This window comes from Crocodylus siamensis, chromosome 2, assembly GCF_052110815.1.
Source record: "Crocodylus siamensis isolate JL-2025a chromosome 2, ASM5211081v1, whole genome shotgun sequence".
In the NCBI taxonomy this organism is placed as follows: Eukaryota; Metazoa; Chordata; order Crocodylia; family Crocodylidae; genus Crocodylus; species Crocodylus siamensis.
Window position 1 is genome coordinate 33,503,432 of NC_143396.1, and position 12,468 is coordinate 33,515,899.

Consider the following 12,468-nt stretch of genomic DNA (forward strand, 5'->3'; position numbering starts at 1 on the left):
GGTGCACAGTAAAGTGGTTGGGTGGGGCATCCCACGTGGTGGAGCAGGGGGGCATGGATGGAAGGTGCAATGGAAAGCAAAGGGAAAGGGGAGCGCCCATATGGTACAATGAGAAGGGGTGTCTATGTGGCCTGGGGGGAAAGGGAAGACATGGTTCACCCTGGTGCGGTCCACAGGTGTTTAGCTCCTGCTGGTGCAACCTGTGGGGCATTGGGTTTCCATCCACTTAGAAACTGGACAGCCCTGAGTTAATCTAAAGGTGACACTCTACCCAGCCACTTTGACTTCTGACTAATATGGCTAACTACCTCTCTCCATTTATGTGTGTAACAGGCTTACCTTTTGGAGCTTGGGTTGACTCCCAGGCTTGAGAGTCTGCTGTTTGATTGGTGGAGTCCATCCACCAATCAGGAGGCAGCAAGAGGAGTGAAGCCATGCTCCTTTCCTGAGGGGAGGGGGAAAGGAACTCCACGAACTTGATTGTAGACTGCAACACTGTCAGGTCCAGAAGACTTCAGGGGCAAAGCCCTGAAGTGTATATAAAGAGCAGCGTGCCTGGCACAAGGGGAGGTGCAGTGAGGGACTTAAGAAGGGTGGAGCCAAGAAAAGCTGGGGAGCTCCTCCCTAGCAGGCAATAGGCCCAAGGCTCCTGAAGCCGCCACTAGAGGAGCAGCCTTGGGAGTGGTGCAAGACTATTTGGGCTGTTGACATCACACGGGGTCAGTGCATGGAGACATGGCCCTGGGAGCAGTGTGAGACTGCTTGGACCCATCTAGGTGTGCATTTCAGCTTGTGGAGCCCAGGCTTTGGGAGCCACAAGTGGCGGCTTGAGCCTGCAACCCCGAAGGACCAGTGGGCCACTTGTTGCGTACTGTGTTGCATGGTGTCCCAAACCTTGGAGCAGTGCCAGGCCACTCGGGTTTGTAACCACTTCCCTAGCATGAGACTGAGGACCAGGAGGCACCAGCTGGGTGCAACAGGAGCCTAGAGGTCTGGGTTTCGAGACCTGCACAAGGCAGCCTGAGTCCCAGTGAAAGGGCAGAAGGCAAGGTCCAGGTTTCAGGGCCTGCACTAGGTGGCCTGAGCCCCAACAAATGGCAGAAGGTGATAGCGGGCATTGGGACCCGCACAAGGTGGTCTGGGCCTCGGCAGAGGACCTGAAGGGTAGGGACCAGCGTGGCACAACAGAGCACCTGTGACTCCAGGAGATCCCTACCAGGTGGATCCTTGGGCTTGTGAGTACTTGGGGAATGGGTCTCTCCTTTTTCCCTCCAGTGGGAATAGGGGAGGTGCCAGGTTCTCCACCCTGCAGGAATGCTGAAGGGTCTCACCCAATAGAGTATGTGGAAAAGTGAGGAAAGACTTGTGCCTCCTGTGTAGGAACCAGTTATATTTAGATATATTTAGAGACAGTCACATACACACCCACCCACACACCCACCAGTGTTGTAATGATATTAAGATGATTTGGGCTGGGTTGTTTAGCTGACGTGTGAATTTATCGATAGATATTTGTGTTTATTTATTTAAATGTTAAGCGTATTTGTTAAGGTTATTTGTCTGTGGTTTTCATATATATTTGTTTTTTTTATGATCCTTATCGATTTGTAAAAATTCTTATTGTATCGTATATTAATAGCTATTTTATTATTGGGTAAACAATAATAAATCTATATATAGTTAAAAGTTTGTATTGGCCTGGCTCTATAGAGGGACGAGGGAATTATCTTCCAATGACATCCCTCTCACAGCACTCTTGCCTGACCCTTCCAACTGAGGATAGGGCACACCCCAAGGGTATACCTGGGCTACATATGCCTAAAGAAAAGGTGAAGGCAGAAGGCAGATGCTTAGGTTCCAGTTCACAGAAGTATTAAATCCTTGCTCTCATTGATTTCAGTGAGAGTCAGGACCTGTTGGTATTTACAGAAATCACAGGAGATTAGATGTTTCAACAAGTCATACATCTAACCCCTGTTGACATGAGTAGTACCAGTATATCGGAACTTGAATTGACAAGGTGCTTTTGTAAATTCCACTACATGCATATCCTGAAATTTTTTAGACTCCTAAATGACTTGGTAAATCTGCTCTTTAGCTTCTCTGCACTTCAGTTCATCTTTAGAATAGGGATAATCAAACTGATTTCCCTTGCTTGGCTGTTGAGAGAGATTGCGAAGCTCTCAGATACTATGGTCAGATACTTTGGCCATGAAAGGACCCAAGATAGATTGTGTACCAGATAACTGTACTTCAATCCTTTCCCAGTATTCTGTATCTGTTTCAATTAGTTTCACCGTTTCAGAAAGAGTGAACTGATTGTTGTTTTCAGAGCCGTGATGCAACAAGGTTGGAGCTTTTGTTTGGCTTCTAGGTTAAAATGAAAATATTATTGTAACCTTCATTGACTGGAGAGTACTTAAAACAGAAAAAATATTCTTCTTTGTAAATGCTTTTAGAAAGCAGTCTTTTAAACAAAGAGACTAAAGAACTATGTGTGGAGAAAGGAGAACAGTGAGTACAAGGGAAAGCTGGAATGTTCTGTACTCTTTTATGTGACAATATAATGGACCTTGACATATGGTTTGGTATTTTAATATGGAATACATAATTTTTTTTTAATGATGTATTTGAAGTGAGACTGGGTGGGAAATGGTGTTCTTGTCCTATGAATATTTTTAGGATATGAAGAAGCGTTTGTGTCCTGAATCAGAATGAAGAATCAAAACTTTGAAAATTTTGCAACTAGAAAATCCGAAAAATATTCAGTGATATTTTTGAAATACTGAAAAATATTTTAGTAATATTGCCAGGGGAGCTGAGGGTCAGCCTGGAAGCTGTTGCTGGGTTGTTGCTCTTCTCTGGGCTGACCCTGGCTCTTCTCCGGGCTGACTCTGGCAGCTAGACAGTCAGGCTGACCCTTCTCTGCCTACTCCCTGGGGAAGACAGCATGGGCACCCACAAATAAGCAGGAAGGAGCAGTAAGCAGGAATCTGGGGTACTGTTGTGGGGGGACAGTAGGCCTTATCTGGCCAGTGGGGAGGGGAAGGTGTATGAGGTGTGGCTATACTTTAGTGTAACATGAGCTGGGTAACAAATGGATCAGAGATAATCCTGCCCTGGAGTGGCATAAAGAGTGCTTAAAACTAGTTTCACGTGGTAATGTGCAGACAATCCAGGTGTTAAGAGCTCCAGGACCTGTCCAAAATTACTGTGTAACAAGGTCCATAGATGCATATTTACCTTGATTTTTTTTCCTTGTGTAAGGTCACACAGGATTCAAATAATTTCAGTTGGGGTACAGATTGTGTGCCTACTCCTTTCTACACTGGTGTAAATGTAGTGTGTTTCCAAGCCTATAGATGAAGAGAAACCCTATAAATGAAGTCAGGAAACAAAAGTATTCTTAGAAATATTTTCACAATTGGAGGAGAAGATGCTAGAATCTCAAAGACCCAGAACACAGTTATTACAAAATGTAAAATGTCAAAAAGTGTGTACTTGGTTTGGCTGCTTAAGTCCTGTGACCATTAAATATATTCTGATAAAAAGGAATGCTTCAGGAGATCTTCAACAATATTATGTCAGAAGAGTACCTTCCCACTGCAAAAAAAAGTACAGCTGAAACATTTATAGATGTGAATCTTGCTTACTCAAACTTTACTCATCTCCACATTTTAACAGTCTCAGAAAAGTTGGAACTTTCCCACCTCTAGCCAGTCTCTAATAGCAAATGTTGTGCTGCAATTAGGTCTTATTTCACCGAGAATGTATTACTTATAAAATTATACAGAAATACTGTTATTGGAATATTATTGAGTAACTAAAATAATTAATTCTCAAGGTCCACCGTGAGATGCCTACTCGTGTTTTTCCTATACTTTCCTTTCTCTTTCATTGCAGGGCATAAACTTTAGTATGCCATTGGTGTGCAGTTCTCAGACGATTAAGGAGTTAAACTTATGGAGCAATAAAGCTTGCTTATTCAGAGAGCAGTTCTGCTGTTCTCTCCTGCAAGCCCTGGGCCAACGTAACAATTAATACATAACACTCTCAAAGGTATCCACACATCTTCCCCCTTTACATGTAACATCCCCATATAATACTAAAATTAGAAGTTTAGTTCAACCCATAGTTAAAGCACATTATAACAGGTATGTATTAGTCTTTGTATTGGCTTTCTAGGTCTAAGTGATCTTCTCATTTTCTCTGCATTTTCAATCCTTATTGGTTCAGTTCTTGTTTGGTTTCCTTGTTCTGATGTCTCTATGTCTGTGTAATTTTCAATATCCTCTGTAGTTTCTTGCTGCTTTGATGTTGGCTCTGTTTCCTTTGGTGAATCTCATGATCCTGCTTGTTTTCTCCTCTTTACAAGCTGCAAGTGTCATCTGTTCCTTCTTAACACCCCTTGTTCTGGTGTGACTACTTGATAGGGAACTAGTGCTTTTTGTTTCCAGATTTGTCCATCTGAAATAAGCACCATATTTTGTTGTGCAGTTTGGTAACTCCCTGGAACCCCTGTCATAGTACCATTTTTGTTTCAGTTTGTCAAATTTTTGAATGTTTTCACATCTTGCTTTTCATTCTGATGAGTATCATCCACAAAATTTGGCAGCCTGGTTTTGAGTTTCTTGTTGAACAGCATTTCTGCTGGGGACAATCCATGTTTCATGGGTGTTGCCCTGTATTTTAAGAGTGACAAGTAAACTTCGGTGTGTGAATCTGTAGCTTTTTTCAACAATTTCTTCACTATTTGTACTCCATTTTCATATATTCAAAGATGTTTGGGTCAGAAGGGACCTTTGCAGATCATGGAGTTTGACCCCTGCCCTGTGCAGGAAGGTGTATGTTTAGCCTTCTCTTAAAGACTCCCAAGGTAGAGGAGAGCACCATTTCCCTCGGAAGCCCATTTAAGATTTTGGCAACCCTTACTGTAAAGATGTTTTTCCTGATGTGTAACCTAAATCTACTCTCCATCAGTTTGTGGCCATTGTTTCTACATACCCCAAGGAGTGCCCTGGTAAACAGAGCATCTCCTATTCCTTGCTGTCCCCTTCCTCCCCTCCCTGATTTTGACCCCGAATTTGTAAACAGCTGCAAGATCACCTCTCAGCCTTCTCTTATGGAGACTGAAAAGATCCAGAGCCCTCAACCTCTCTTCATAGGACTTTGCCTGCAGGCCCCTAACCATTGAAGTGGCTCTCCTCCTCCTCTGGATCCTCCTGAGGTTGTCCACAACCCTCTTGAAGTGTGGTGCCCAAAACTGGACATAGTACTCCAACTGTGGCCTGACCAATGGTATATAAAGGGGCAGTATCACTTTCTTGCACCTGTTTGTCATGCACCTGCTAATGCATGATAAAGTGCGATTAGCTTTACTGATCACTTTGTCACATTGACAACATGGTCATCTTGGAGTCAATAGTGACTCCAAGATCCCTTTCTGCTGCTGTGCTGCTGAGAAGTTCCTACCCCAGCCTGTAAGCATGTTGGTGATTCCTTCTTCCTAGGTGCAGCACCTTGCATTTATCCTTTGAACTGCATCCTATTTTGTTCTGCCCACTTTTCCAACCTGTCCAGATCTGCCTGGATTCATTCCCTACTCTCTGGTGTGTTAACTTTACCCCCAAATTTGTTATTATCTGCAAATTTGGACAGAGTGCTTTCCATGTCGTCACCCAAGTCACTGATGAAGACGTTGAACAGCACCGATGCAAGGACTGAGCACTGTGGGACTCCACTGCCCACATCTTTCCAGGTCGATACTGACCCATCCACCACCACTCTCTGACTAAGCAACCCCTAAACTAAAATTTTCCACCCCCTTGACCTTGTAATCATCTACATCACAGTCACTCAGTTTACCTATAAGAAGATAATGAGATACCACCTCAGACGTCTTCTAAAATCAAAGTAGATGACATCCACCTCGAATTTCTGCGTTCTAAGAATGTTGTGACCTGGTCATAAAAAGAAACAAGGTTAGTCAGGCAAGATCTACCTGCTATGAATCCATGCTGGTTGCCCTTTACCATTGCTTTTCCTACTGGACTCCCACAAATGTGATCCTTAATAATTTTTTCAAAGGTTTTCCCGAGGATAGAGATGAGACTAACTGGTCTATGGTTACCCAGATCTTCCTTCCTCCCCCTCATGAAAATAAGGGCCACATTGGCTCTTTTCCAGTCCTCTGGGACCTGTCCTGAGCACCAAGAGTGCTTGAACAGCCATGCCAGTGGCTCTGCTCTGACAATTTCTTCAGCACCCTTGGATTTTTCCACCTAGGGAGGAAAAATGTCCAACACACCTACTGCCTAGGAAATGACCTGCTCAGCAGCATGGAAACAGAAAGGGATCTTGGAGTCCTAGTGGACTCCAAGATGAACATGAGTCGTCAGTGTGACGAAGTCATCAGCAAAGCTAATGGCACTTTATCATACATCAGCAGATGCATGACAAACAGAACCAAGGAGGTGATACTTCCCCTCTATCGGTCTCTAGTCAGACCACAGTTGGAATACTGCATCCAGTTTTGGGTGCCACACTTTAAGAGGGATGTGGATGACCTGGAGAGGATCCAGAGAAGGGCCACCTGTATGGTTAAGGGCTTGCAGGCCAAGCCCTACGAGGAGAGATTAGGGCACCTGGACATCTTCAGCCTCTGCAAGAGAAGTTTGAGAGGTGACCTTGTGGCTGCCTATAAATTCATCATGGGGGCGCAGAAGGGAATTGGTGAGGCTCTACTCACCAAGGTGCCTCTGGGGGTTACAATAAATAATGGCCATAAACTAGCAGGGAGCAGATTTAGACTGGACATTAGGAAGAACTTCTTCACAGTTAGAGTGGCCAAAATCTGGAATGGGCTCCCAAGGGAAGAATTTCTTTACTGTCCGAGCCCCCAAGGTCTGGAACAGTCTGCCAGCGGAGGTGGTTCAAACACCTACATTGAACGCCTTCAAGAGTAAATTGGATGCTTATCTTGCTGGGATCCTATGACCCCAGCTGACTTCCTGCCCTTTGGGCAGGGGGCTGGACTCGATGATCTCCCGAGGTCCCTTCCAGCCCTAATGTCTATGAAATATCTATGAAATATAAGAGAAGGTTAGATAGGCATCTGGCTGGGGTCATCTGAACCCAGCGCTCTTTCCTGTCTATGCAGGGGGTCAGACTCGATGATCAATTGAGGTCCCTTCTGACCCTAACAACTATGAATCTATAAGATCATCTGGGTCCGCTGACTTAAACACATCCAGCCCCTCCAAGTGTCTCTTCACTAAGTTGGTGCTAACAGTTGGTGGGCTGGTTTCTCTTTTGTGCCTGTCTGTGATCCAGCTGGGAAATTTGTCCTGATCTGAGTTCAGGAATACAGAGACAAAAAACTCATTGAAGGGCTCAGCTTTGTCCCGCCTATCTGTCACTAATTGCCCTTGTTTGTCTTGTAGGGGGCCTATGTTACCCTGGACCTTCTTTTTGCTCCCTGTATACCTGAAGGAGTTTTTGTTGTCTTTAATTTTTGTTGCCAGCCTAAGTTCCATTTCTACTTTGGCCTTTCTGACTGCCTCCCTGCAAGTGTGGGCCAAGTAGGTATACTCTGCCTTGGTAGTTACCCCTTGCTTCCACAGCCTATATGCCTCTTTTTTTTTTTTTGCCCCAAGGCTTTTCTGGATTTTCCTGTTCAGCCAAGAGGGTTTCTTGGCCCCTTTGCCCCCTTTCCTGTGCAAGGGGATGGTCTCCTTCTGCACCCTTAGGACTGCTCCCTTTAGGAACGACCACTTTGCCTGGACTCCCATCTCACCAGTTCTCCTGTTCTTCAGTGCCTTGCTAACTAATCTCCTGAGCACACTGAAGTTAGCCCTTCTGAAGTCTAGAACTTCTGCCCTACTGATTATCTTTCCCTACACCAGATAGTGAATTCAATCAAGTGATTGTCACTGTTCCCTATGTTACCCTATGTTTGGAGGTCCCTCACCAAATCATCCCCTGTAGCCAGGACGAAGTCAAGTAAGGCATTTCCCCTAGTGGGACTGTATACCTCCTGTGTTAGGTGAAGGTCCTGTATGCCTTAAGAACCTATTTAAATGGTTGGATCTAGTTGACTGCTCCTCCTAGCAGATGTCCCAGCAGATTTTCCACCAGACCATTGGATTGTAGGTATTTAGGACTTAACGTGTTGTGGTGGAACCCATATTTGTTTGCAAACTTCTTTCAATTCAAGACAGTTGACCTGAGTTCTGTTGTCTGTTTGTGGAATCCTATGTCTAGCAAAAATCAATTTGATGCGAATTATAACATGGTATGCTGTTTTACTTTTGAGCAATGGGCATTGACTTATTCATGCATGCTGAAAAAAATTATATATTAATGCTGAATTATTATTCTTGCTATCCTGAAACTGCATTGCTCAAAAGTAAAAGTCAATGCCCATTTGATTCCATGGAGCTATGGGCTCCTCCATGACCATCGTGGACTTTTTTTCTTTGCACAAATCTATACTTTAGGCACATTCTACAAGCCTTTACAGCATCTTCTATGTCATTATTTCTGTTGGGCCAATATAAAGCACCCCACGCTCTCCTTTAGCATTTCTCAATGCCTAGATACCTGTCATGTATTCTGTTTAACATGTCTTTGTTTAGCACTGCTGGAACAACAAGTCATGAGTCTTTGAACAAAATGTCATCTAGTACTGACAGCTCTTCCTTGAACTGAGAGTGGAAGCTAGGTGCATGTGTTCTAGGCCAACCAGCACAAATAGCTGTTATCACTTTTTGCAATGTGGTGTCCTGAGCAGTAGCTTTTGCAACTAGTGCCCACATTTTATCTGTGATAGGACTCTTCTCATTAGATTAACATGTACTATTCTGAGTCTGGAATCCTCTCATCTTCCATTATGTCATATGCTCTGGACAACAGATCTGCAATAAGTAGATGTTTTCCAGGCATGTAGTGTATGTCTAGATCATACATTTGCAGTTGAATGAAAAGTCTGTAATCTGGGTGGCATGTCTGATAACCCTTTCTTTGCTATAGTTACCAAAGGTTTATGATCAGTTTCAGCTATCACAGGCTTCCCATAGATGAATATATGAAGTTTCTTACAGCCGTATACCAGAGCTAAACTCTCCTTCTCAATTTGTGCATATAGACCAGAGGTGTGCAAAATGTCAGATCTGGCTGGCAGTTGGACTCCATTTTGGCTGGCACCCAGACTCCAGATCGCAGCTCTGCCCTGGCCCCAGACCAAGCTGCCCCCACCACAAGATCCCAGTGGCCCCAGAGCAGGCCCCTGCCCTGCCTTGCCATGCATCCTGCCAGGGTGGCTGGGGCCAGTCTCCATGGCAATGCTATTACAGTGCAGCTGTGGCTGGAGTCTCCATGGAGACTGGCCCCAGCCATTTGGGCAGGGGCTGCTGGGAAATGGAGTCTACTTGTGGCTGGGTCCAGCCCATGCGCTGGACTTTGGCCACCCCGTTATAGACACTCTGAGAGTGCCATAGATGCATATGCCACTGGTCTCCAGCTATTCCCCATGTTTTTGAAGCAAAGCTGCTCCAATGCCTTCTTTAGAAGCATCTGTTGGCAATTTAATGGGTCTTGTAGGGTCATAGTATTTTAGTACTAGAGTTTTCATTATTTTTTCCTTCAAGTTTTTAAATTCAGCTTTATGTTCATGTTCCCATGTCCACTGAACATTCTTTTGTAGGATTGATCTAAGGTGTTTGGTCTGTTCTGCTAAGTTAGGTAGATATTTCCCTACAAAATTGATTAGTCCAAGTAATCTTTGCATTCCTTCCTTATCTGTAGGAGGTGGCATGTTTGTAATGGCTTTAACGCTTGCAGGATTGATTTGCACCCATTTCTCAGAGAGCTTTTTTCCCAAATATATTATTTCTTTCACCCTGAATTTGTATTTGTTTGTTCAGTTCCAAACCTGCTCTGCTAGCTGTTTCTAGTGCCTTTCTTAGCCTCAAGTCATGATGTTCTTCCTTCTACTTCCCCAGACTAACACCTCATCAGTATAAGCCATATTTCCATTAAAACTTTAAAAAATTTGTTGCACCTTTCTGTGAAATACTTCAGATGCAGAACACAGTCCAAAAGAAGCCTATGAAATCAATACCGTGTGAAGGGCATATTGAAGGTGCATAATCTAGTGCTATTCTTTTCTAGGGGAACTTGCCAAAACCCAGAAGAGGCATCCAAAGGGGAGAAATACTTAACTTCTGCCACATTGCCAAAAACTTCTTCCTCGGTGGCAATGGAAAAATGCTTCCCTTTTATGTACTTGTTCATTTGCTTAGGATCCAGACAGTCTCAGGGATCCATCTTTTTTTTTTTAAGACCAGTGAATGAACCCAAGCAGTTGGTTGATCTACTTTTTTTCTATTATGTCCATGTTGACTAGTCTATTTAACTCCTTTTTCAGTTTCTCCCTTAGTACAAGGGGAGCATTTATTGGAGCATGTATGGTGGAAGTGATTGTGCCTTAATTCTATCTTGTACTTGGTTGGCAGTTTCCCTATGCCTTGAAACACATTATAAAACTATTCTTCTATGTTCTTGTTTTCTAGTCCCTCAGTGGCACCCATTCTCTTAATCAAACCTAGAGTTTTACACATTTGCAACCCAGTAATTGGCACTAGCTGTCCTGGGGACTGTTACAAGCTGAGTTTTTACTATATTACCCTTGTAGCTAACATGCAATATACAAACACCCTTGGCTGCAATCATGTTCTCATTATATGCTCTCTTTTCTTATTCTCATAGAACACAGGTTTAGTTTTCATTTTTTGAATAATGGATTCTGGTGTCCATTAACCTGTGCCTATGTAATTTAAAAGTTACCATTAGTTCATTAATGTCCAGAGTGATTGTCCAATGCTTAGGAGAATGAACTTCTTGCATTGTGCCAATGAGGAATTCTTCCTTTTCCTTGTTGCATAGAGCATGCATCTGCTGTTTCTTGTGTTGCATCCTGCTCCTTTCTGCAAACTCTTAAAAAGTGATTGAATCTTTTGCAATTGTTTCAGTGCTTACCAAATGCAAGGCATTGCATGGATTTGTGGTAACTCCCACAGCATCCATAGCTGACCATTGTTTCTTCAAGCAATTATTTTTGGTCTCTGCTTTCCTGTTTCATAGTGAGGTCCTCCTTTCCGTATTGCTTGTGTGTTGCCTTAGGTTTTTGCAGCCTTGTAATCCTGTCTAGTTCAGCTTGTTCTGTTTTTCCTCCAGCTTTTGCAGCCTGGCATTTGCTATTTCAGCCACTTGGCACATTCTAGCTCCCTTTTCCACATTAAGCTCAGGATCCTCTAGCAGTTTTTCCTGAGGCTAGTATTCCTTATACCAAATACTGTTTGGCCTCTGATTTGGACCCTTTTAGGCCTCCAAAGTTGCATGTCTGGCTCAGCAGTCTAAGGTCATTGACAAACTCTTCTATGGTTTCACATTTTTTCTGCTGTCTCATGTGGAAATTATACCATTCAAAGGTTTCATTTTGTTTGTGTATCCTTAAACTTTTTTATTATTGTGGCATAGCTTTTCTGTTCTGCTTCTGACAGTTGTAGGCTATTATAAAGACACAGAGCTTCTGGTCCTGCCATATTTAAAAAATAGCTATCTTGAGTGAATCTTCCTTCTCCCTATCTCCCCTGACCATCATATATATGGTGAAGCTCTGCTTAAATTACTTCCAGTTTTCTGCTTCATTGCTGAACAGCTTTAACTCCTCGGGAATTCTGAGATGCTCCATTTTTTCCCTTTTATTTGTACCCTACTCCTGGTACCATGTATAATTCTCAGAAGATTAAGGAGTTGAGATTATGGAATAATAAATCTTATTTATTCAGAAAGCAGTACCCTGCCTGCAGTTCTGCTGTTCCCTGCTGTAATCCCCAGGCAAATGTAGCAACTTGCACATAACGCTCTTAAAGGTATGCACACAGTTGGTCCCACTGGCATTATTGAAGTTCTGCTGTATAGAAAAACAGAATCCAGTTTTACAATTCTTTAAAATACCATACAATGTATATAAACAATTCTAAAATACAGCCTCATCATAGGGAGGAAAAAAAAAGAAGGCAAAACCAAACCAAATCAACCTTCTCTGCCCCGTCCCCTCCTCCCCCTCCCAATTAAGCCAACATGATTCTAGTTAGGACTTTTGTTAAGAGGCACCACCTGTGCCCTGCCCAATATCATATAATGCATGATAAAAGTATATAGAGTAGTATTTCCAAACATACTTTGTGTCAGGCACCCAATTCCTATTGATTTTTGAAAGTCCCACCAAGTATTTGAAAAGTCAATCATATTAACTCACTAAATTCCTCTTATCCAGGATACTACCTGGGCAGGCTGCTACTTAATATCTTTCCTTCTTCAGCAGGTTACCAGCATCTGACAAAAAGGATTCAGTATCTCCCAATATTTGCTACAAGCCCCACCCCTCAGAACAACAAAATCCTG